At 37.4% G+C, this 27,263-nt stretch overlaps 1 protein-coding gene across 1 annotated transcript in view; it reads right to left on the bottom strand.

The window, feature by feature from the left end:
• The window catches only part of SGIP1 (SH3GL interacting endocytic adaptor 1), a 167,034-nt gene that overhangs the window by 111,687 nt on the left and 28,084 nt on the right, over positions 1–27,263 (bottom strand). The window lies entirely within an intron of this gene.

Raw genomic sequence — 27,263 nt, 5'->3', positions numbered from 1 at the left:
CACAGAACACTGCCTCCTTAATTTTCTGTCTCATAGATTTTCATGCTACACTTATTTTTCATCACAGTAACCATCCAGAACCCAGCTTTGCAAAGATATGAATCATCTGAAGGAATGTGGCATGGTCTAAGACTGAAAGTGTGAAGTAATTGAGCTTGTTTGGTGTCTGACAGACATTACTGCTTCCCTTGAAAATTTAAAGTATTCCATGGTAGCCAGCCATGGTACCCTGGTGTGCCTTGGCACACAGTTTGGGAACCATGGCCTTAGCACATAGTAGGCATTCAGGAGAGAGCTGAACTATTTGAATTATCTCTTTCAAGTAAATAATTCTATGATTTGTTAGTTTTTACTGCTTATACTAGTCTGGATAGAGTTCATGTAAAGAAAATAAATTTAAATCACCCATTTCCCTCTTTCTTCTAGATTAAAGGCACCATTATCATCAAAAGTCACTGGTGTCAGCATCTGTCTTTCAATAATCTTTGATACTGAAGGACGCCAGGATGGATTATTTCAAAAGGGGGCAAATATTTTAAAAAATATACACATGCCTAAGAGAACTTACTTTTCCCTCCAGTTGTGATGTGTTTCTGCTTGAACTATAAAGGAATTAAAATATGTTCACAATTTACCAGCTGCATCTGGCACTACTTTTTAAGGAAGGTTGTATTTAAATACAAAAATACTTAATATGGGGAATTTTTATTTATGAAAGATAAAAGCATTTCAGTAAGTATATGAATCACACTTACATGAGGTGAAGCTTGGGGAGGAAGTAAAATGGTAATGCATAAAATCCTTGTTATTTGCCATGAACAGGAGATAGAGGACCCTGGAAAATCAATCCTCTAGAAAGATAACTGGCACATAAATGCTGACTCTGGGGCTCCATCTTGTGTCAATGGCAACTTACTGTTAATGGCTATCTGAAGTATTATGTTAAGAAGGATTCTGAGGAAAATTTACGCTCTCTAAAAAATTAAGTGTGGTATTTGTTATAGACTCAGAAACAGAGACTAGCAGTACACATGCCACATGTTTGCCATATATATTAATATATTAATATACAGAACTCTAGAACACTCCCACTTTTAAGGGGAAGAACAGCCAAATCACATTTTGTTTACTCATTTTACTGTTTTATATTAGAAATTCATGCTGTTTCTATTTTTGGAAGCTGTTTTAGTGTCTAGAAACTCTGACCAGAATAAGAGGGGAGCATTTAAAATAAAAATTTTTTAAATTAAAAAAAGAGAAAATAAATAACTATAAATATAAAGCAACTCTCTCAAAATTTAAATAAAGTTCTTAGTCTAATAGAATGTTGGATTAACAGCTTTCTGCTATAGTATAGATGACTCAGGCCAGATGAAGGAGCAAATATATCTTTGGGAACAGTCCTCAAAGTAGAAATATTAGGAAATATTATGAACACAGCCAAGTTAGGTTTGAAAACAGCTGAGCATCATTCTCTCCTATGATTCTGAAGAAATAATTTCCTTATTTGATACTTAATTGCTATAAGATGCAACTGCAATCCTAAAATGCTCATTGAAATGCTTTTATAAAAATCTCTGGAGATAATTATAGATTCACAAGCCTTTGTAAGAAATAACAAAGAGAGACCCTGTGTAGCCTTCAATCAAGTTTCCTATTTCGACAGTAAATTTTGCATGAATGACTACAGTACAATATCACAACCAGGAAATTGGCATTAACAAAATCCACCCAACTATTCAGATTTCACCAGTTTTACATTCACTCATGTGTGCATGTTATATGTGTGTATTTGTTTTTTTAATACAGTTTTATAACATGTAGATTTTTGTGACTGTCACCACTGTCAAGCTATAGCACAGTTCTATTACAAGCATCCTGGCACTAACCCTTTAGTAGCTGCCCCTCCCTCCCTCCCTCCCTCCCTCCCTCCCTCCCTCCCTCCCTCCCTCCCTCCCTCCCTCTTTCTGGCCTCTGGTAACCACTAATCTCTTTTTCATCTCTATAATTTTGTCATTTCATAATTACAAATGGCTTTTTCAGCATAGCTTAATACCCAAGACCCATACAGTTTGTGTCTCAGTAGTCTGTTCTTTTTGTCACTGTGTAATATTCTAGAATATGGATTCCATAGAACAGTTAAACTATTTACCCTCATTGTAAATTTAATAAGGATGCTGGGAAAGCAGTGAATGGAAATGCCAAAAGTACAAACTCTTTTACATAAAAAACTAACACTGGAACTCAGAGGATTACCAATATAAATTTTATCTTTATCTTTACATATTTTGTGTGGTTGTGGAAGGTATTTGGGGAGGGAGGTATCCTAAGATCCCTTAGCATAGTGAAAATCTGATTAATGAAAGCAGCACACAGTGATGAGAAATAATGTGTTGAAAAATAAAAGCAGGGACTGCTGACTTCATTGTGGCCTATTTCCAGAATGGCAAATACATTTCACTTCCAGTAAAAATTATGAGCTATTATCGGTAGTGACTGGAGGTCAGTGATGAGAATTCACAGGGTGAGTCCAGGCTCAGCAGGAGCAGAACCTAGTTGGTGAAGATCCAAAATCTTGTTACCTCTATGTCAGCTGTTTGTCACCAGCGGTGTTAAAGCTAGAGAAGGCCCACATCACCTGAAAGGTCAATGACCAACACAAAGTATATATAAAAACGATGGTTAGGAAAACAAATCTGGTAAGGGTGGTGTCTCTAGCATTATTCAGGCAAGGAGCTCCCAGTAAGCAGGTGTTATTGGAAAATGTATCCTTATAGTGGGAAAAGACTGTTCAAGCCAGCAACAGCTTCATTACTAACTCCTAATTTCTTTTTATTTCAACTCTACACCCATCAATGAAATAGCTCATTTTGAGAGAGAAAGGCCAAAGGAGCTAAAAGTTTTTCCTTTACTTAATATTTGAGTGTTTAGTAAGTGATAAGCAGGGTGCAATGTATTTTATACACTGTATATTAACCTCATTAATTCTCACACAATCCTGGGAATTTTGGTCCTATTATTATTCCCATTTACAGATGAGGGCTGAGGTTTAGAGAAATTTGATAACCCACTCAAACTAGGGAAAAGAGGCCTTCGTGTCTGTCTCCACTGCCTTTCTTTCCCCAGACCGTTTTTGCCCTCATCACTGCAAGTTAATAAACCGGAATTATGTTTAATAGACAAACTCTCTGGTGAGTCTGGGCTGCATGATAGTTCCCACATTCCTGGAGTTTGCTTACCTCTGGGCACTGGCAAAATCAAAGTGCTTAGATCCCCAAGGTTAAGGACAAGATCTGGAAAGGGAGACTCAAGGGAGTTTTCTGAAGCCACTTAGGTTAGTCCTGAGTCAGCCTTCCTAAGCCACACCCTTCCTCATCACCCTAACAAACCATAACACAGATCTCAGTACAAATGACAGAATTCTGGGGAAAATAATGCTATAAGTATTTTTCTCACACCTACAGAAATTATGTTAATAATAACAGGTCTAAATGATTGGGACAAATTTCCCCATGAGACCTACAAGGAGGGAGAAATAAATAATTTTGAGGACTAAACAGTATTAGAAGTTTACTGGGTACCAACCTTTACATTTAAGAAAAAACAAAACAAAACAAGAAAGATTCTATTTTTTTTTTCTTTTACATTGTTTTTGCTCCCATTAGATTATCCCATAAATACTCTTTATTCTCACTTCTAGATGTGATATAGAAGTATTTTTAAATTTCTAAATTTATACTCACATTGCACTTTATAACTTTAAGTTATGAAGAAGAAAAACACTTTCTTGTTATTAGGCAACTATAAATAAGATTATTTTATTTTAGCTCTCATAATATTATTAAGAAACTTACAATGTTTATCAGAATATTTGTTCTATTCTTTAATTTAAAAATAGTATTAGATATTCTTTAAAATATCATGGCATCTCAACTTTATTTAGTAGAGGAAACCAAACCATATAAGAGATTTAAAAAAATATTTGGCAAGTAAGAAACAGAACTGGGTCTCAGCTGGGTCTGTTTTTGGCCTCAAGTGAAATTCATTTTGCCGATATTCCATTTTCCTGAACGACTAGAAGACAATCTTATATGAGAATCATGTGTTTAATCAGTCACACACAGTGGTAAGTGCTATAAGCCAAGAGACTAAATGAACGCATGTGAAAAGTGAACAAAATCATGGAGCAAGAGAACCTTTCATTCACTGCTGGTGGGAATGCAAAATGATACAGCTAATTTAGAAGCCAGTTTGACAATTTCTTACAAAACTAAACATACTTTTACCACACAGTCTAGCAACTGAGCTCCTGGTATTTACACAAAGGAATTAAAAACTTACGTCCACACAAAAACCTGTACATATTCATAACTGCCATGTCTTGGAAGTAACAAAGATGTCCTTCTCTAGGTGAATGGATAAATAAACTGTGGTACCTCCAGATAAAGAACTATTATTTAGTGCTAAAAAGATATGACCTATCAAGCTATGAAGACATGGAAAAAACTTAAATGCATCTTACTAAGTGAAAGAAGCCAATCTGAAAGGGCTACGTACTGTATGATGCCAAAAATATGACATACCAAAAAAAGGCAAAACTATGGAGACAGTGAGGTTAGTGATAGCCAGGATTAGGGGGTGTGGCAGATGAATAGGTACACACAGAGGATTTTTAGGGCAGTGAAACTACTCTGTATGATATTACAATAGTGGATACACGTCATTATACATATGTCAAAATCCATAGAATAAAAACAAAATCTATAGCATGCACAATAACAAGAATGAAACATAATGTGAACAACGGACTTTGGGTGATAATGTGCCAGTGTAGGTTCATTAACTATAACAAATGTACCAGTACGTTGGAGGGTGTTGGTAATGGGGAAGGCTATCCATGTGTGGGTGATGGGAGGATATGGAAATTGTGCTGTTCATTCAATTTTGCTATAAACCTAAAACTTCTTTAAAAAATAAAGTCTATTAAACAGAAAAACAAGTGAACAGAACTGGTAAAGGAAGGGACTTTTTCAAAATGGGGGTCCAGGAGAATCTGTCTATCATCCGGACATGGTCCTTCTCACAAGCTTGTGTTGGGCCTAAGAATCATATTCTTGGCCTAAATGAGGTACAATTATCTGAGAGAATTTTACTGTTTAACAATTGGCTCAAGATTCCTTGTAAAGAGGAATCTGGCATTGTTTGGAAAATGGTTGAATAAGATGTTTCAGGCCTTCGGTACCAAATCCAGAATGTGGAGAGAGGTTGCAGGATAGAGAGGTGTCAGAGATCTTTCTTCCCTCCCTGAAGTACTATAGTCAATGCTCAACTTTAGAGAAAAATCAATAAACACAGAAAATTTCAAGTTTACTGTGGGTGCATGATATTAAAATGTCTCCACTGTCTTAAAAATATTTAGCAAATCTGACATTGCTTACTAATGCAGAAGCATTGATGAGAGTGGATTTTTTGGTTGGAGCAATTTGAAAAGGAAGATGTGGGCCATTGACATCTGGGCTTCAGAAATAGAATGTATTCCTTAGTTTTTTTTTAAAAATCAGGTATACAGAACGCATTTAAAACCCGTAATTCAGATGAAAATTCTTTTCTAATGTGTCCTTCAGTTTTATGGAGAACTACTACAAATACAAGACTCTTAAACTAACAGATGCTGACAGAACCCAATTATACCTAGGACTACACAATGAAGTTAACATTTGTTTTTAATTTTCAGATTGTGATCACTGCATTTGTTTAGGGTACCAAAAATGGGAAATTTTTTTAAAGAATTACATTTCCCAAAACAAATATAAATTTTTTTTGGAAATTTGCCAAGTTTTCTTATCCTTATTCGACTGAATAACATCATTTTTATTTTTGTTTAGATATGGTGGTAGAGAAAATGCCAAAAATGTTTCTGTACCTAGGGTCTGTTGAGGTCTTAATCTATTTTCTGTCCCCAAGGAATTTAAAAACTCAATGGGGATGTAAACATACAAAGGGGGGGGGAGAGAATACACAGCATTCTTTCATGACATAGCAAAGTGTGTGCCTCTGTCTATAAACACAATAGAAATTTTATGAGATGTTGGATAATAGTTTTACGGAAGAGATGAGACTTAAGTGAGGCCAGAAAGACTGAGTAGGACCTTACATTCAGAAGATGTAGAATTTTTATATAGCCATGCAGTGTTTACATAGCCAGCCATTCCCATGACTTCTGAAGATGATTCCTTTAAAAAGTCTTTACTTATGGATAATGTTTTAGGAATGTGTTGTCAAACACCTTCACTTGCTGAGTCTTCAGGGCTTAAGGTCATTAGATATAAGGAAATGTATAGCATCAGGAAAGTGTTTTTCATGGGCATTTGGGTTTTCACCATAGGCGTCCTTTGGAAGCTGAATTGTGAGGAGGCATAAGGCCCCATCACAAGCTTAAGAGCTCCTGGGAAAGCCCATCTTCAGGGAATTCATGGCCTAGAAAGACCAACAGTTTGAATCTGCTTTAAAGACTTTTGACCTTCTAGTCCAGTGTTTGGGGAATATGTTTTGTTTTGCTTTAGGAAAAAAGAAAACTTAGGGTTAATGACAGAGAAAATTGTGCCCAAAAGATTTAAAAAAACAAAGTCTAAAATAGGCAGATCTTAGCCTCTTCAGCAAACATTAAATTAATGCATTCTATTTCCTTCCAGTCATGAGAAATCCCTGAACCCTTCCCTTCTCTTTACCCTCACTCTATAAAAACAAAAAACATTACCACATAGATATTAGGAATCTAAGTGAAGAAAATTAATGATGACATTTAGATGCTAAACAGAACATAAGACATGATTTCAAATGGACTAAAGTAGGCCTGTGTTTTATTGCTGGGGGAAAAAATTAAGAAGGTAAGGGTTCTGCTTCTATTTCTTGTCTCAGGCAGAAGAATATTTTTCTTATCACATTTCTACCAAATTTTACTCTTTTAAGTGCCAGAACCAAGGAGGCAGTATATTCTCCTTATTTAAAAAACCTAAAGGACATTTAATGATAGTGTTTTGGTTACTTCTACGAAAATGTTCAACTGAAAATCTATTCTGGCTGCAAAGCATAAAACAAATTAAATGTGGAATCAAAATGGAGGTAAGAATAAGGAATGAGAATGGGATATTGTGTAGGTTAACTGCACTGAGAGCTTTCTAAATCACAACCTAGAGTGAAACAGAAAATATAGGAAGATCAACGAGAAAGAAACCACTAATCTCTGCTGGGAAATAGGAGGCCTTAACCAATGATAAAACAAAATGCAGCTGAGACAATATAAGTGTTTCCTCTTTAGTTCACCTAATAAAAGGGTACTTGGGCTTAGAGAATTTTGCCAATATGTATTTAATCACAAACTGAGGAACTTAGATTTTTACTTATTAAAATACAAATTAGGATCATCAATTTCTGCAAAGGTGAGACCCAGCTTTTAAGTGGATAGTCAGTCCCAGTGGTTGCCATATTTTAGGGTACATAAGAACAAACTAAGGAACTCATTCAATGCAGTTATTGGGGCCTATTCCCCATGATTCATTAGAATGGGGTTAATATGAATTTGTAATGAGCACTTTAGGGGGTTCTAGTGCAAGTAGTTCATGGACCACAATTTAAGATATACTCTTAACTTTCCCATTACTTTCTGGAACTGATGGCTCATCTTGTACACAAATCCATCTTCAGGTTTTGTAAAAACCACTTAGACTTTTTTGGTACGCCAACAGAGCTAGGTATTTTATTTGAGAAACCATATATAATGTAGGGTATCATATATATTATAGGCATATCTATCTCACCTTCCCCAAATAACTTTTAGGCAGCATGTAAAAAGCCATGTGTAATTCAGATATTTATGAATTAATTGATGTCAAACACATTAGAGACTTGATGTATTAAAGAATTTAATAAATATGTATAAAGTTAGATCACTCCTTAATATATTTTATCATATATGTGAATTTAAGTTGGATTTGCTATAAAGTAACGTGTACCTATAGGTTAATAATCTTCTTCTAGCATAGTACAACTGGTTGTCATTCTGTTCAAATAAACAAAGACCTGAGGATTTAAGAATGAAATCTGGAGATTAACTTATTTTAACATAATCTTAGATTGCTCAAGGCAGATCATCTTTGTAGCTTACTTTATGCACCGATAACTCTATTTGCTTTCTATGTCTTTGGAAAGAGTTAAAGGCTCTTCCACTGACATAAAACTAGCAAAACTCTTTATAAAAATACGTTCAGTTTGTGAAGGATGTTTTCTCCTTTAATGAAAAACTTAGAGGTAAATGCCTTTCCCCAGATCTCCCCGAGAACAATCACTCTCCATTTATATCTGTAGGCCTAGGACTTGACCTGTTTGCATACAAAGTATTCCTGGAAGGAACGCTGAACAGTAGTCTTTCAGTCTTCACTTGCCAGTTCATCTGGCCACTTCCCCTGAGAAAAAATACCTCAGAGCAAAGCCATTCATTTTCAAAGTCAACATTACACAATAAGTAATGTTTTATATTATCTATCTCATTGCTATTCTAGTCTACTTATTCTCATTCAGAATTTATGAGCCCTCTTAAAATCAAGATGATCTTTTCCTAGATTTCTAGATAACCCACCACCTGTTACAGCAGCCCTGCCTGTATGGCAGTGTGGAAAGTGTTGAATGAACTTGGGAGTCATGGATTCCAATTCTGTAGTCACCACTAACCAGGCAGTCCCTTCTCCTTTCTGTGGGTGAGAGACTCAGAACCCATCATCTTCCTCTCTGAGCTATGGTTCAATGCTTATCCTTTTCTTTTTGTATAATTCTCCTGATGCCAAAGCAGTAGGTGATCTAGCATTGTTTTCTAGTAAGACACCAATTGGTGGGAATCCTGTAGCTCTTCAAGGTACATATTGGTCACCAGGTCCCGTGTCATCTGTGACAAAGACCGCACACACAGAATGAGAGGTTGAATCTTGTGAGTTCATGTGGACCCTCAGGTGGTGTGCGGGCAACTGATGCTCTATGAAGCAGATCAGGTCCCAATACAGAAGGATTAATCCAACTATAATCTACTTACTTGTCTCTAATTAATGTCCTGTGTCTTTATTTGCTGAAGTATAATTTGGTAAAAAATCTCTGGCCTTTTTTAATGATAAAGTGTTAACAATGTTAGGACCACACTTACATTTGATGCCATGTATTACTAAGACAAGTATTCTTCAATTTTCAGCAGGGAACACAAAATAAAACTCCACTAATTTAGAGTTTTCTAATGAAAATATGTATAATAACTTAGCTAGAGCTGAGCTGAGGATGTGCCAGGCAAAGCATTTTAAATGTAAGAGAATATATGGACCTTAAAAGATTTTTATTTTTAGAATAATTTTAGAATACTTTTTTATAGAATGGATGTTAAATCATAAATAGTTTATGATATAGTGGCTAAAATTAAGATTTTACTATTTATATGGCACTATTTTAACTGTTTTATGGCTATATGTCATTAAATCTTCCTATTAACATGATGAGGTAATATATTATCCCCATTTATATACAACGAGCAAAGATGGTAAAAACTTTTTCAAGGTCACACAGTGTCATTTGTATTGTAGATGCACCCACAACTCTCTCTACTTGCTGTTCTAGATATCTGCTTCACCATGAACAAATTCTTTAAATAAATTCCCAGTGAGTCAGTTTGCTGAGTAAAGGGCATGGACTATGCAGTTTTTGATTCTGGGCTCTGTCAGGACTTTGGGTTTCTAGGCAAGTCAGTTAATGTCTTGCTTCAATTCCCATTTAAAAACAAAAAGAATAAAAACAGCTGTTTTACCTATCTCATAGGAGGAATGGAGTACATGAGAGTACTTGATAAAATGCTTCAAAAATGGTAAAGCACTTTAAACATGTAAATAATATATATCATAATATAATTAAAGTTTGTGTGTTATTTCTTCTTACGTCTAATATTCCCGAGCAATTTATAAATTCCTAATGGGTAATATCCAATCATTTTACTTAGTGGTTTTCACATCAGTTGTTCATTAGCCCCATTTGATACACATTCCCAGCACGTGACCTATCCCAGTTATCTTGACTCAATCTCCAAGGACGGGCTCAGAAACAGGAGCTTCCATGTGACTTGGGAGGTCAGTCAGATTGGGGAACTATTATTACATGACATTGGACATCCTCCACCCCCAGTAATACCCAGTATCTGTACATAGCAGGGACTTATATTTGACAATGGAGAAAGATTAAAATATAAATGTATCTGCAAGAAGTACGGCCTTGAAAAAGTCACACTAATTTATAAATGACAATGTGATATTTTGGTTAGAATAGGTATTAACAGGGGAATGACTTCTAGAAACCAATCTTGAAGCTGAAATTGATCATCTGATCTTGAATCCTAACTTCATATAAGAAGTAAAAGTGCAGCCCTAGCCAATATGGCTCAGGGGTTAGAATGTTGGCCTCAGAACTGAAGGGTCTTGGGTTTGATTCCGGTTAAGGGCACTTACCTTGGTTGCAGCTCGATCCCCGGCCCTGGCTGGGGCATGTGCAGGAAGGAACCAATCAATTAGTCTCTGTCACATTGATGTTTCTATTTCTCTCTCTCCCTTCCACTCTCTCTGAAAAACAATGTGAAAAATATCCTCGGGTGAGGAGTTAAAAAAATTTTTTTAAAAAAGAAGTAAAAGTGAAAAGATGTAAAGAAAGAAAAAATTCAAAATCTAACCTAGGATTCTAGGATTGAGCCTGCTGCCACTGTGTCCTTCCTATTTCCTTTTCTCTTTTTATCTCTGGATATGCAACACACATACACACACATTACTGGATTAGTATCACTTTTCTATATTGCTAAATAAATTAGCTCATCAGATTCAAGTCATTAATCATTTGAGCACCTGGTATGTTCAAAGCCTCATTTTATGTGGAAAAACAAGTCCCTGGAATTTTGCTTAGAAGAGACAAATAAGATAAGTACACCTGTCACTATGATACAAATGAATGAAGGTAACACCCACGAGTTAAAAGAGCCCCCTGATCTCTCTTCTCTATGTATTTCACTTGTGACCAGTCTCCTATGTGGTCAAAATCAGAAGCCAGGAAGATAAAATTAATTAATTTAAAAATCATGGGTAAAGTGAAAAGAGGTTAGAGAATGGTTAGCACACCAAGATACAAATAGATTTAAAAGAAACTGTTCAGGGTCAGCCTATGAACAACAAACATTCATTCTTTAAGGGGTTCTTTTACATGAGGAGGCCCTGGAATACTACAGCAATCAATCAAGGGGACTTAATGATACAAGTCTTTGCTAAAGCAAATGCTATGAGCTGAAAGTGTAAGGCCGTCCAGAGAAAGAGCAGGAAAGGTCTTGGTGATATTTGCAGTGGGCTTTGAAGAATGGGAAAAACATTTAATAAGCAGAGATGGGAGGAGGGATGGGAGGAGTGGCAGCTTGAGCTTTTCTCCAGTGGGAGAAAACATATCCTGCTAGTCTACAGCAGTTCGGCAGTTATTTAAGACACTCGAGTGTGCCCCCAACCCACTGGAAGTGCCCTTCTCAAAAGATAAAATGGGGCTTTCTCAGTTCTGACTACTGCAGCTGCACGCCAAGCACCAGGCATGACCCTGCTGATGCTGCAGCTCCGCCTGGGGGGGGGATGGGGGGGCGGGGGGGGGGGGGACAAAGACAATCACTCTCCTTGTCTAGTTTGCAATCACGGAGGATAATTTCCAGACCCCAAACTTCAGATCCCAAACACATGGCTAATGAGAAGTTATCCTCTTTCAAGAAGAGTTTGGCATACGGCCACTACCCGTTCCTACCTACTCTGAGAAGAGACGAGGAGAAGAAGAAAAGAAACAAAGCCACAAACAGCTTCAGAAAACTTAAACAGATTAATTTTTAGAGCAAAAATAATAAAGATAGAAGGGGCTGGTACAGGAGATCTTGGAATATGTGTTAATGGTTGGTGTAGTAATAAAAATAGTTACCAGTTCCTTGCATGTTTACCATGAGCATTAGATTCACATCTCTTTAAATCCTTACCATGACCCTATACTCTTATCTCCATTTTATAGATGAGGACACTGAGGCTTTTGAGGATAAATAACCTACAAGATTTTAAGTGGCTGAGCCAGACTAAACCCAGGTTATGGACTCTAGAAGCCACATTCCTTACCCCATGTTATAATGGGATAAGCCACTCAGGTTCAGTGATGGGCCACTGCTACTTGGTTACATTTATTTGAGCTCAGGTAACAAAGACAAGCCTTCTCATTCTTCCTCATCTTCAGTGATTCATAACTGACACACTACATTTGCACCTCCTTTTCAATGCTAATGCTAATACAGTACTGTCTTCCCTGTTAACTTTAAAACAACATTTTTCTTTATGACTCCAGAAGGACCAATCCTATGTCCCATCTCCATGTTGTTATTGTCAATTCTCGTTTTTGACCTCTTGCTGCAATATGTAAACAAAAACTGGCCCACTTTGGATCTCTACACCTTCACTCCCAGCTCCAAAGCCCACATGTTCCTAGGAAGAAAAGTTCTGAACACTAAATAAGTTGCACATTGCTCCTGGTATAATAGTAAAATTGACACAGTCAGGGGAAGCCTGGGTCTGTTTGGAGCATGAGTGACTGATAACAAAGGCAAATTCTGTCTTTAGTTGTCTTTCTAAGACATCCAAGTGGTTTCTATGTAAGCTTTAAACACATAATACATATTTTTACTTTGAAGTTTGTCAGAACCTAACCATGGACAGAAAATTAACCCATTGTTAGGATTTTTACTACAAAGTGCATATGTACCAGGCATAAATAATTCAGTTTATACACTGTTAGAAATGAGGAGACATTAGAAATCAGATTGACCCACTATTTCATTTTCTACTGATGAAAACTGAGGCCCAAAGGGCTGGCATGACTTGCATGAGGACCCACAGTGAGCCACGTGCAGGAGGCCAACACACATGGGTTTGTTGGAATAGACATTTACTTCATTTGTGCTATGGAAAATTGGGTTCAATTTTGAGGCTTTTGATTGCTATTTTTAAGTGGCTCATTTCTAAAACAATAGCAAGCAAAGAATATTTGGGGGCGCGTCTGCAAGTACATGTAAGGCCAACTTGAAATCTAAGAATGAGAAAGTTGCCCAAATGAAATGGGTGTTTCAAATGTAGATTATGGACTTGAAGGGGTTCAGAACACACTGCCCTCAAACATGCTGCTTTGGCACATTGATTATTTTGAGCTGAAGGCACTTAAGAAACAACGCATGCAGAAAGAAGCCTCTGACCTCTCCCCTTCTACCCAAAAGTAGGTCATAAAATTTCCTATGAGAAAATTGCCTTCCCTGTGCCAGGAAGAGAAGAACATTCTTATCATCAGGGAATGGGAGTGGACACCAAAATGGACCTGTACAAACAAAGCTTCTAAAACAATAACCCTGATCTTCCACTTGTTTCTCCCATGTATTTTCTAGTCACTGTCCCACAGTTTACTGCCCCAAGCTGCTTTGTCTTGTGATATCCCCACAATTTATTATCCTTTGTGTAGAAAGGCACATAAGCTCCTGAGCCTGATGTCTTCTTTTGGCCTTCATTTTCCTTCTGAAGACTACTGTGTACACATAAAGATATTAAATAAATTCAGATGCTTTCCCCCTGTTTATCTGCCTAATGTCAGATTAATTTTTAGGCCACCCACAGAACCTAAGAGGGAAGAAGTAAGTTTTTCCTCCTCTACAGACTATAGTTAGGACCATGGGCTATTCTTCCATCACTAACATTCTTACAGGAAATTGATACACGACCCAGCTCTCCCACCCTCTTCATAATACTCCTTACATTCCTGGGAGGTCCTTCACTCTTACCCCCATCAACCATATACAGACAAGCCTTCTAAGCTGAAGGTCAAAATTAAACATCATGTGATCAGGACTAGGGAATGATGTACCTTCCAAGTGTTCTGTGAGTGGCAACTCTATCAACTTTTCCCTCAAAAGACATCTTCTTTAACTATGGCTTTCAAAACTCACATTATGACAAAGTATAAGGTTAAGTCTATTTTAGAATAAAAGAACTTTAAAAAATAATCAACTAGTACCATGGCTTCATGAAGGAAAATATTATTTTAATACCCTCCAAAATCAGAAGGACATAATCTCCAAATAAATTTCTTGAGCAAGGACAGTTGGCAACCTTAAATCAAACACACACACACACACACACACACACACACACACACACACACACTGCATTCTTTTTTTTTAATCCTCACCCAAGGATATTTTTTCCATTGCTTTTCAGAGAGAGTGGAAGAAGGGAGGGGGAGAGAGAGAGAGAAACATTGATGTGAGAGACAGACATGAACTGGTTGCTTCACGCATGTGCCCCCACTAGGGGCAGGGGCAACCCTGCAACCCAGGTACATGCCCTTGACTGGGAATCAAACCCACAACGCTTTGGTGCATGGGACGACTGACTAACCACTGAGCCACACCGGCCAGGCACACTACATTCTTAATTTTGATCACTTCACTATGGACTAGTAGCAGTCTAAAGACTAACATTTGAAAAACATAGCTGTAAGCAATGGAAGCCACTAAATGTTCTAAGAAAAGAAATAACAAGAATCGATTTGTTAAAAAAAGAGAAGTCTTATGAAAAAGACAATGGATTAAGGAGTGAAACAACAGGTTGATAACTTACTCCTGTGCTGCAGATAAAGCAAAACATATCCTCCTGCCCCTTAAAGGATTAAAAACAATCTCATCTTTCTCACTGATGCACACTATATGTGCCTAATTAGAAGCTGAGAATGGATATACTACAAAATTATATTAGGTGATAAGCAAAACATGACAAACAACTAGAGAAAGCACAGATAAGCTGAGGAGATGGGAGAAGGAAGAAAGGATGGAGAGGACTGGGAAGTGTGGGAACACTGCAACAGCGGATGGAGAGCCACTTGCAAAGCCAGCTCCCTTTTCTTCCTGGATACACAACTAAGTTACATTCCAGAGTCACTTGCAATTAGTTGTGCTATAGGACATAACAGAACTCAAGTAGAAGCAATAGTGGGTACTTCCAGCTGGGAGGGCAGGGAAACGGATGTGCCTCTTTCCACTCCCTTTCCTCATCTACCAGCTGAATGTAGAGGATTCTGAGGCTCTAGAGATGGGCAGGCATACAGGATGGAAAGTATGTGAATCTCTGGATGAATGCATGGGAGGCTCCCCACCTATCAGGAATACCTGTTATATGCAGGTGTCCTAAAAAAACATATGCACCCTTTAACAGCTGATGGCTCAATTTTGAAAATGAAATGTATTTTAATAAATACTGCCTTTATAATTATTCAAAGTTTATATATACATTTTTTGGGACATCCTATATATGAGAAAACAAATTTGCTAGTGTGAAGCCACTATAATGTTTGAGTTTGTTTGTTAGATCAGCCAGCATTACTCTAAAAATAATGTATCCAATTCTCATGCTTAAGTTTTAAAGAATAATAACAACTTTATTGAGATATACTTTATATAAGTTTAGAATTCAATGGTTTTTAGTATGTTCACAGAGTTGTGCTAACTCTAGAACATTTTAATCACTCCACAATGAAACACTATACCCATCAGAAGTCTCTCCTCACTTCCTTCCAACCCTTCCTTCTAGCCCTAGACAACCATTAATCTTTCTGTTTGTATAGATTTGCCTATTCTGGACATTTCCTATAAATGGAATATTACAATATATTGTCTTTTATGACTAGCTCCTTTTATTTAGCACAATGTTTTCAAAGTTCATCTATGTAGCATGAATCAGTATTTCATTTCCTTTTATTGCCAAATAATATTCCACTGTATAGACAGACCATATTGTACTTGAGCATTCATTAGTTGATGACTCATGACCAAGCTTTTATCTTTGCTGTAGGTTCTTTAAAATATCCTAGCACCATAGTGAAGAGGAGATTCATTTATCTAGATGACACACACATACATTCAAGGTCTTGTGGGTTAAAACCACCAAGATTTTACCAAAAAAACAGTTTATTTGACTTAAAATCATTCAAAACTCCTGTTAAAGTGATAACATACAAAGTCCCCAAGAGTGAAAAACAAACAAACAAACAAAACCAAGAGGAAAGCACGCAGTTTCATACCTTTTAATTAAAGAATTGTAAAGAAAAGATAATGCACTGCAGCCAGTCTGGCTGCAGCCTCCTTGAGGACGTACTTTGGAGAGGAACCCAAGGAAGTAAACCTACTATCAACACAAAGCAATTAAGTAGAAGTTAGGTATTGCTGTGTCAGGAGAAATAGTTCATTAAAGAATCAAGTCTCAGTGTTTTTCTAAAGGTAAATCCCAGCTAGTCTAAAAATCATTAAATCTTAATGACAGAGTCAATTTGTTGTTGGTGTTTACAAATGAAATATTAACATTTCTGTAGCCTGGATGTTTAGAATTGTGACTGTCTTTACATATTAGAGAAGTTAAATTTCTGAGAAGATTTACAAGGCAGGAAAAAACTGCTGGAAGACAGAAAAGTGCTGCTTTTGTATTCACTCTCTTTAGGTCATCAGGAGGACATTCACAAAGAAAGGACTGACTCTGCATGCATCGCATCATTTGGTAGACACTTATCAAGCACCCCTTGTTTCCCAGGCACTATGGTAGTGTCGGGAATATAGAGATATAGACACAGAATGTAGTAAGACCTATAAGAGAGTCATGGATAAAGGGGAAACTTGGAGAGAATGACTAATTCTTACTGAACTCCTTGTTTCAATGGAAAATATATTGTGTTGTGTCTTTAGGGATGAGTGCATTTGCTATGTGGGAAGGAGAGCAAGGAAATTTGGGGGTAGTAAGGATGGGAAGGATTTGGAGGCATGAAAGGGTATGGCAAGTTTAGGAAAAAGGGTTATGCAAGGCCAAATTATAGGGAATGCAGAAGTAGGCTGAACACTAGTTTGGGTTCAGTCTATAAAGGGACTTGTATGGTAACCTTATGAGTTTAGATTTTCCTCTTTAGCCAGCAGAGAATTAGCATTTTTTTTTAAAAGAAGCACATGGTTGGACTATTGTTAAAATTTTACTATGAAAACACACATACACAAAATAAAAATTACTATATACACATTGACCACTTAACAATTGTTAAGACTTTTCAACTTTTGCTTTATCTTATTTAAATAAAGGACTTTAAAGCAAATCTCTCACCTGAGTTCATTTCACCCCTACATCTCTACATATGGATATGTTCTTATCTAACCACAATCTATTCTCATATCTAACTGATTTAATTATATTGTATAACTTCATTTAACCACATCTTCCCATGCTTAAGTTCAAAAGAACAGAGAGAGTAATCACATCCCGGCAGCTCCCATATAATTCCCAGAATTCATTCTGATTCAATCAATTTAGATATTTCATCCACATTTGATCCAATCCCTGTAGAAATTTTATTTGTAATAAGCTTCATCAATTCATGTTCTGATTGGCCAGGTCTGTGCCACATGCTCTGTGCCATAGAGAGGAATGGCTAGTTCCCAAAAGACATTTTGGATAGTTACTAGAAAAAGAGTAAATGCTTTCTAACAGCAAAAACAAAACAAAAAACCCACCATTCTCTACCTTGTAATATGCTTCCATAGTTATCCTGTTGTCACTATCATCCTCACCGTCCAGATGAAAAACTGAAGCCCACTTTGAGTGGTGTGGTAGGAGTAAAACTCAGGTCTCCTCTCTCTTAGCTTAGAGACATTCTCCTATACTAGGACTGTGCAGCACACTAGGATAAATATTCATTACTCTGAAAATGAGTAACTCTTCCCCTAGAAAAAGTGTACTTCTCTTTTTAGATAAAAGATTTTGGAGGCAAAATATAGAAGTTCTCTTTTTCAAATTATCAGTTGTCATTACAAATGTCTCTGGAATCAAAATGATGAATGGAATATGAATCAGCTCCTAAGAAAGTTGATGGCCCTAAGGGACAATAAATGCTCATTATTCCCATTGATCTTAAAAAATTCCCATGATTCAAACAGCAAAGTAGCTGGCAGAGTGTGCTGAGGTGGGTTGCTTAGCATCAGAGAAACCACCCCAGTGCCCTTCTAAATAGTTTACATAGTTTCTGGTTTAAGTTCTAACATATTCTAGCTGAATGATTAATTTCCCCCAATAAAAGAAAGATATTAAAATGAATACACCTTTCAGTTAGTGTTATGACTGGTCCAGGTTGAACCTAGCTGAAGCCAAGATAACCTAAAATAATTTACCTGAAATAAAATTTGCTTTGAAATAAAAAGGGCTAATGGAAACGAGATCAATATTTAAAATCCAGACTAGATTATTCTATTTTAGTACTTCCCATTCTTTGCTTTGTCCTAGAAGTACAACATGGTAGAACTAGTAAGTTTTTCTAGATAAACTAAACTTTAAATTCTACCAGGACAAAGACCATTCCTATCGTGCTCATCACCTGACATCTACACAGACAACTAGCAGAGGGAAGATAAAGTGTGTTGAATAAATGAGTAAGTAAATGATTTAACTTCCAGCTTTTGGATTCCACTGTGACATACTTTGTTTTCTAGAATTCTAAGCCCAAATTTCAGAAAGTTCTTCCCATTATAATCCCCAATTTTAGAAATCTATCCCCTTCTTCAGAGCTATCTTGTATTTTCTGCCCATATCCCTTTCACTTAGAATTTATATACTGCCTCATATTCATGTATATGTATCTTACTGTCCTCAATTAAACTGTAAGAAGCCTAAGTTTATCCTTTTAATACTCCCTACAACCTAATATAGCCCTTAGGTATGAATTTCCACTTGTTTCTGATAACATGGCCAGTTTTAGGAAAGACATACTGAAGAGATATACAGTATGATATTTAAAACAAAAAAATAAATAAAAGCCAGGCCACAGAAAATAAGAGTCCATGTAAACAGAAAGAAGGGATAAATTCTTTCAGAGTTAATTAGATAATTATATTTGGGCAATAAATTGGTTCCAAGTTTTCTAGCACAAAAACAAAAAGGAAGACAGCCAAATTACATGTTGGAAGACTATGCATTGGCAGAAACATCGTTACCCCTGAAATTAAACCCAAGTGGAAGTTTACCAGGGGTCACTGTAGTAGAAAGCAAATGTGCACTGGAATTAGGTGATCCTGGTTTTACATCCCATTTTCTGCCTCCTTACTAATTGTATGACTTTGGGCTGGGCATTTAAACACTCCAGACCTCAGTGTCTTCATTTGGAAAATGAAGACTTTGATAATTATAAACCCCTCAAGATTATTGTAAGGAGTGTTATTATTAAGCTAGTTAAATCATCATCACCATCACCATCACATCGTCATCATTATCATCATCATCATATCAATAGTATTGCATGCTTACTATAACTGTGCTGAGGGCTCTATGTGTACTAGCTCACTTCCCTCTCATTCCCTCTTCAGAGGGAGGCAACTGAAGCAGTGGGATGAAGTAACTGACCTAAGGTTTCACAATTGGCCAACTGTGTGACTGTCAATGGGAACTGGGTCAAAATTAATTCCCACCCAACTGGGCGTGGCTCAGCGGTTGAGCGTCGACCTAGGATCCAGGCGATTGGGGTTCGATTCCCGGTCAGGGCACATGCCCGGGTTGCAGGCTGCAGCCGATCAATGACTCATCATTGGTGTTTCTAGCTCTCTCTCTCCCTCTCCTTTCCTCTCTCTGAAGTCAATAAAGATATGTTTAAAAAAAAAAAAAAATTAATTCCCTTTTCCTAGTGTGGCCTGGTGACTATCTCCTACCACTACACATTTACAAAAAGAATAGCTGGGGCAGCATGATTTCTTACATGTATCATTTCCTCAGGACTATGGGATATCCTTGGACCATATGTGGACCAATATAAGAGGAAATGGCAGATGACACAGAAATCTCAAGTCTCTCAAGAATAATACAAAATAGCCCAGCTGGAGTGGCTCAGTGGTTGAGCATCAACCTATGATCCAGGAGATCGAGGTTCAATTCCCAGTCAGGGCACATGTTTGAGTTTCTGGCTTGATCCCCAGCAGAGGGCCTGCAGGAGGCAGCCAACCAATGACTCTCTCATCAATGAGGTTTCTCTCTCTCTCTCCCTCTCCCTTCCTCTCTCTGAAATCAATAAAAATATATATGTTTTTAAAAAAAGAATTATAAAAAATATTTTCTGTGTATCTTCTTTGCATGTTTGTATCATTAGTTTAGATCAGTGAGGTCAAACCACAGCTTTCTTTGCCTCATCCCATCACTTTCTGCCTCCAAGGAGATCTTAGATCCAGGTGAGGCAGAAGTCAAAAGAGCATTTACTACTTAGTGAGCTACAGGAGAGTCAATGGACTAAGACTGAAGAGATGGCAGTTCAAGTTCAGACATGCCATTCCTTAGGTATAGGACCTTGGGAAGGTTACTCTAAAATGATTGTCACTATTGATAGACTGAATAAGCTGGGCAAGCTTAATAATTATTCGGTTGCTTCTTTAGGAAACTGTCTCAGAGACTGCTACTCCAGGGTAAGGAAGAGATTAAGATGTCCTCAACCTCTAGCTTAATCCTGGGTAGCTCTAGTTTTATTGATTTTATTTTTATTTACTGGGTGTTGACTTTGGTTTAAAAAAGGGCTTCTGACCCATTGAACTAGACTGATAACAGTACTAGTTTAATAATCTCTGAATGCATATCTATTCCTGGCTGTACTGACTGCCCCAGGTGGGATCTCTGTATTACAATTTGCCACTAGTAGTAGATGTAGGTTTACTAAGAGTTAAGGAAGAGACTTCCTTCTCTTTGCTAACTTCTGAAAAGAAGTAAAATATTTCAAATGACATTGTTTCTCTGAAACTAGCAAAGAGATGGTCAAAGAAAGACATTGGTTGCAACTGAGACCAGATAAACTGGGAAATTATTTATTGCTTCCAACAAATCTGAAAAAGAGAACCCTTTCACCCCTTTAGCACTGTAGGGAGGAAGTAAACAAAACATTCCATCTGATGTGATTCAGAATTTCCCAAATGCTAAGCCAATCAGCCCACTGAAGAGCTCTAAATCTTTCCCAAAGCATCCATAGGGCACAGAATCATCCCTTGTGAGAGAGGCAGGGGCAGAGAGGACTGCTGGCTGGGTTCACAGTCAGATCTGGTCAAGATCTTTCCTATGCCTCTCCTTGTTTGGAATTGGACAAGAAACTTTCTTCTCTGGTCTTGGTTTCCAAGTCTGTTAAAAGGAAGATTCTGGACTAGATATGTGTACCAAAGTCCCTCCTTGCTACAACATACTGTGTCCCTGCAAATAATCTAGGAGTTAGCCAAATGGATATCCCTAAATCCTCTGGCCTATGTTATACTTCCCAATATTTAAGTAGAAATGCCTCAAGCCCTACCCCTGTAGACCAGTGATTTTCGACCAGTGTGCTGCAGCACACCAGTGTGCTACAAGAATTTTTAAAACATAATACCTGACTATTCAGTCAGGGGCACTGACCTCTTTTCCCTTAGATTGTCAAATTAAAAAATTACAACAGACAACACAACAATAGCCGGCCCTCCTGAATGCCCTGTCTTGAACCATAAATATATAAGTCATATAACAGAGTTGCATCTTATTGGTCATGTCACATAATAAGGTTGAATCTGATTGGTTAATTCTTGGTACCAGAAATCTCATATACAAGTATAGGCACCTGAATTTTTTTTTTTTTTAAATATGTCTTTATTAATTTCAGAGGAAAGGAGAGGGAGAGAGAGAGAGAGAGAAACATCAATGATGAGAGAGTCATTGATCGGCTGCAGCCCGCAACCTGGGCATGTGCCCTGACTGGGAATCAAACCAGGATCGCCTGGATCCTAGGTCGATGCTCAACCACTGAGCCACGCCCAGCTGGACAGGCACCTGATTTTTTAAAAAGTCACTTTGGAGCAAAAAGGGTTGGTAATTACTACTACTACTACTATTACTATTATTATTTGTAAATTAATCAAAATTATACCTATTTCTTTGTCAGACCAGCCAAAAATACATTTTTTGGTATGCCGCAGAATATTAGTAATTAGTTTATGTGTGTCATGAGTTGAAAAAGATTGAAAATCACTGCTGTAGACTATGATACACCCACTGACCCTCCCCTCAGTGCCTCCGTTTACTGAGTGGGTTATATTCCTCTATATTCCTCTTAGGCATATTTTATTCACATGATCTATTTATACTGAATTCTTGAGATTGTATTTCTCCTTTCATAGCTGATTTTTATTTTTCTCTGTACTTTATGCTAATATTTATGCTTTCTTTTTTTCCAATTTCCCCTAAATATCACATATTAAAGAGTAGTGGATAATAAACATTAACAACAGCAGCAAATAGGGAATAACAAAGGAAGAGTTACATTATAGCAAAGCAGGATACTTAAGACAACTGTAAATATTTCTATTCTTAAAAATTGCAGGTCATTATTACCATAGAGGTCTGCCACATTTCTTTATTATCTCTAAGCCCTCAACTCTGCTATAGATCCTTGCTCACTCCCATCCTTTCCAAGTTCCCTCCCGGGCAATTCCTGGATATTTAAAACGTTTCCAACTTCATTTTATAGAGTAATTCACCTCTCTCTTCCCTTTCATCATGGTTTTCTTTTGCCATGCCCAGAGGCTCGTTCTCCATAGCTAAAAAGGCCAAAGTATTTTTTCTAACTGATTTCTCTGTTCTTTAGTTTCTTTGTCTGTAAAATGGGTATTTCTCTGGGTTATGCAAGGCATCAATGAGATGATGCCTGCTTTGTATCCCAAACAGTGCCTGCTACATAGTCACAGTAAGTGCTCATTTAGTGTTAGCTACTATTCACTATTGGTATTTGCAATACTAGATAATCTTTTAGGATTGTTTTGAGGGTTAGAGACAAACTGTGTAATACAGGACCTGCCCCATGGAAGGCATATAAACACATGCAAATGTGTTAATATTTACACAGGGTTTACTCAATGCCAAGTACTGTTCTCTTTATGCAAATGTAATATTCACAGCAACTGAGAGAAACAGGTGCTATTCTTATCCTCATTTGACAGATGAGGAAACCAAAGCAAAATGAGGTTAAGTAACTTGCCTAAGGTCACACAGCTAGTGACATAACTCAGACTTCAGAGTCTGTGAATTTACCCCACCAGATTGTTCTGCCTTTTAATTTTTTTAGTACCATTCATAAATAAATGAAGACAGAAGTTTCATTCAATCCATATTCTAGCTACAGGAATTCTTATCAAAGACAAATTCTCTTAACATACTTTTAAAAGTAGTTTTTGGCAGTTTACTAGGTCTTCCAGGAATGCTATCAAGAAGTCTGGTTTTTTTAAAAAATTGTTTATTGTAAAATTCATCTAGTGTCTAAACAGAACCATGCGCAAAATGCTAAATCATGAGATTTCAACAACTGGATCAAGAAAGTGTAGGATGTAAGAGTTCCCTCTATTTATGTAGATGTATTTGCTACGAGGATGACATTACTAATGGAACTCATACAATCGAGTAAAGTCAACAGCAAAATCAATCTGGTACTTATCTCATAGTCACACAATTACTCCTGTCCTGCACTGTAATTAAGCATCCATGATCAAGTGTCCAGGAAAAAGTTGCAGTTAAGGTTATTTTTATAAATCAAACCAAACATTTTAGAGGTCAACTTCAGGGATAATTAATACAGTAAAGAAAAAAAGATTTGGGCCTCCAGGCTCCCTGCTGCAGATCTGCGATGAGATGGTCTATTGCACTTCTTGAAATGAAAGCCTTTTGTTGGGGAGTGTGAGTGGACACTTGGTTGGTTGCCAAGCCAGTACCTATTCCTTCTCTCCCCTGACATAACACATTTCCTCTTTCCAACATAACCTGAACTTTTTTCAGATATACACTCCTCTACACATCCCTGTGTTTCAAGGAATTGTAACCCCTTCCTCCAGGTCTCCAGCAAGTGGATCCTGAGTATCCTGATTAAGCTAAGCCATCACAGTCATCTTGTTCCCCTGGCTAAATCTTTGAGTTAGAAATAGACTCCTGAACTGAAATGTGAGACGTTTGCTTGGGGCTTCTGGAAAATGTATTTGGATTCTAAAAAGAGACACCCCAGAGGCAGCTCCTTTCTGCCTCTGGACCCTGTTTTATTTGAAGGCAATGCCTGTAACACTCACAGCCATTTTGCAGTGCTGAGGATGACAGAACTGAAAGAAGCCTGGATCTTTGATGAAACTATGAAGTCATGTGTACTTCTGCGCCTAGAGCCTGGTTTTGGCATTCCCTGCTTTTCAATTGTGTAAGATAATAAATCTCATTGTTTAAGGCAGTTTGAGTCAGACTTTTCTCTTATTTGAAGCTCTAAGCATTCTAAGTCATAGCATGCATGCATGCACTTGTGCTGGCTTGTGCCAGTATGTATATTAGGAAGATAGGGTAAATCAGACCACTTTTAGGAAAAGAAGGTAGCTCTAACATAAGCCAGGATGAAACAGAAATTTTGGATCTCCCCAAACCTGAAGCATGGCAAATCTGTCAGTTTGCTACCTGAAGTATGGTACATGGACCAGCAGCTTATTAGAAATGCAGAAATCTTAAGCCACGCCTCTGACCTACTGCATCAGAACGTGTTTTAACAAAACTGGTAGGTGCTTCCTGTACACATTAAAGTCAGAGAAGCATTTAGCTATTACAGAATACTTGAGTCCTGGAAAAGAAGCAGAAGATAGGGGCCCAGCAACATGGTTTCCCAGAGATCTCTTGAGGAGCTTTTAAGGCTCAGCTTCTTTCTCCTTTCCCTTGTCTGCAGTTAGAGGAAAGGGTCTGGAAATTATTCATATGTGGTAGCACCTCCCTAGGTCCCTTACTCTAAAGATTCTGTTCACTGACACTTTAAAACCAAATTACAATGCCGGCATAGTAAGATTCTGGACTATTCCTCTGAAGCCCAGGTGACAAGGAATATAATGGCTGCTCTTATTAAACTAAGGGAACCACACATCACAAACCCAACCATTGCTTATGAATTCAACTTGGGGCAAGAAAAGCCAAATTGGAAGGACAGGCTAATCCACAGCTACCAGCCTAGCACACTGTATATATAGTAGGAGCTCAGGCAGGACCTGGTACATAATTTGTGGCGCTAGGTGCAAAACAAAAATGCAGAGCCCCTTGTTCAAAAATTATTAAGAATTTTAAGAAGGCAACAACAGAGCGATAAAACCAAACGCAAGGTTTTTCTAAGCCTTATGCAACCACACAGGTTGCACATCCATGACGCCAGCCCTGCTCTCAGGATAAAATGAGCAGGAAAGAAATGAATGAATTGTCCCTGCTTTCAGAAAACCTTCTGCAGTGAAGAGAAACTGTCATTGGAACAGGTCTATGATTGGTTCATGGTAAATGAGACTCTGTGATAAAACTGTTCATACTAAATATTATTTATTTCTTCATTCAAACTTATCACATGCAAGTAACATGGCTAGTTTCTCAGACACAAATAATAATAATAATAATAATACCATTCCCCCATCCTTATGGGGCTCACACTCCAGTGGGCAAACTAACATTAAAATAGGCCTATAATCTGAGACAGCAGATTATTACAATGGAAAAATCCAAAAAGTATTAAGAATTTGAAACTGAATTACAAATGCATAAAATCTAGGTGTCTTCTATAGATTAGCAAAGTTCCCTTCCTAAAAAAGGTATTTGTGTATGGGCAAACCTTTTAAAATTTATTTTTATTTTTTAAATTTATTTTTTATATAAGTGTAGTTGGTATACAGTCTTATATTGGTTATATTAGTTTCAGGTGTACAATATAAAGATTCAGCATTTTATACCTTACAATGTGATCATCCTGCTAATTCTAGTAATCATTTGTCACCATGTAAATCTATCACAATATTATTATTTTTATCACAATATTATTGACTATATTCCCCTTCCCTTTCTTCCCCATCTCCCCATACCCTCCTTCCTGGCAGTCATACGTTTGGTGTCTGTTTCCATAAGTCTGTTTTTATTTGTTTGCTTTGTTTTTACATGACACATATGGTATTTGTCTTTCTCTGCCTGACTTATTTCTCTTTACATAATACCCTCTATATCCATCCATGCTGTCCAAATGGCAAGATTCATTCTTTTTTTACTGCTGTGTTATATATCTATATAGCGATAGATACAGGTATAGATACAGATGATATAGATATAGAGATATGATCCTCTTTATCCACTCATCTATCAATGGACCCTAGGTTGCTCTCATATCTTGGCTGCAAAAAACATAGAAGTGCACGTATCTTTTAAAATTAGTGTTCTCATTTTCTTTGGATAAATACCCAGAAGTGGAATTGCTGTGTCATATGGTGCATGTATTTTTAGTTTCTTGAGGAATCTATACTGTTTTCCATAGGTGCTGCACCAGTCTGCAGTCCTGCCAACAGTGCACAATGGTTTCCTTTTCTCCGCATCCTTTTTAAATGAGGTCAAGAAGTAGGATATTCTAGGGTAACACAAGTGAGCTTCTGGTTGAGGGAGGAGGCACATCATTTTGCCTACACAGAAATGTTGTCTGGTATGTGCCTACCCATTTTCTCCTGCATGAAATCTGGCTGCTACTCCTCCTTTTCTTCATGACATCCTCCCAAACCATCTCTCCAATCCCATTGCCAGAGGTAGGCAGACCAAATGAAGCGACCCATTTTCCTGATGTGTTTGGATAATGCTTGGCAAGGGCTAGGAGACTCGAACTCGAACATGTGTAGGAGAGGGTGGAGAAATCTGCGCTTACTGTCAGGCTCAAATTAGAAAGAGAGAGAGAGAGGAAAAAAGATGCAGCTTATTTTAGACCTTCCAAAGCCCAGAAATAGTGAGCAGTTTTCACATTTCAAGCACCAAATCCAATTAACCTTTTGTGAGGAGTCTGATGCAGGCTGCGCTTGGGCAGCCGATTGATTAGCTACATTGTCGGTTAGTGTGGAGTGGGAAATTCACCAGTCTTGCGTCACAACCATTTATACAAAAATCTAAAGCTATTTCACTGAATCCTATGTGGACGTTACTCTGGGCAAAAATCCCTACATTATAACTACTACTCCAGAGAGTAACACAGCATGTTATGATGTGGTTGCTGGACACTCAACTAGATGTATTCTCTACTCGGCCCCACCTACACCCCTACATCCCTAAGTGGGC

Source organism: Miniopterus natalensis, chromosome 9 (genome assembly GCF_054644295.1).
Source record: "Miniopterus natalensis isolate mMinNat1 chromosome 9, mMinNat1.hap1, whole genome shotgun sequence".
Classification (NCBI taxonomy): domain Eukaryota; kingdom Metazoa; phylum Chordata; class Mammalia; order Chiroptera; family Miniopteridae; genus Miniopterus; species Miniopterus natalensis.
Note: the sequence above shows the minus strand (reverse complement) of the source record. Positions and strands in the feature narration are given on the sequence as shown.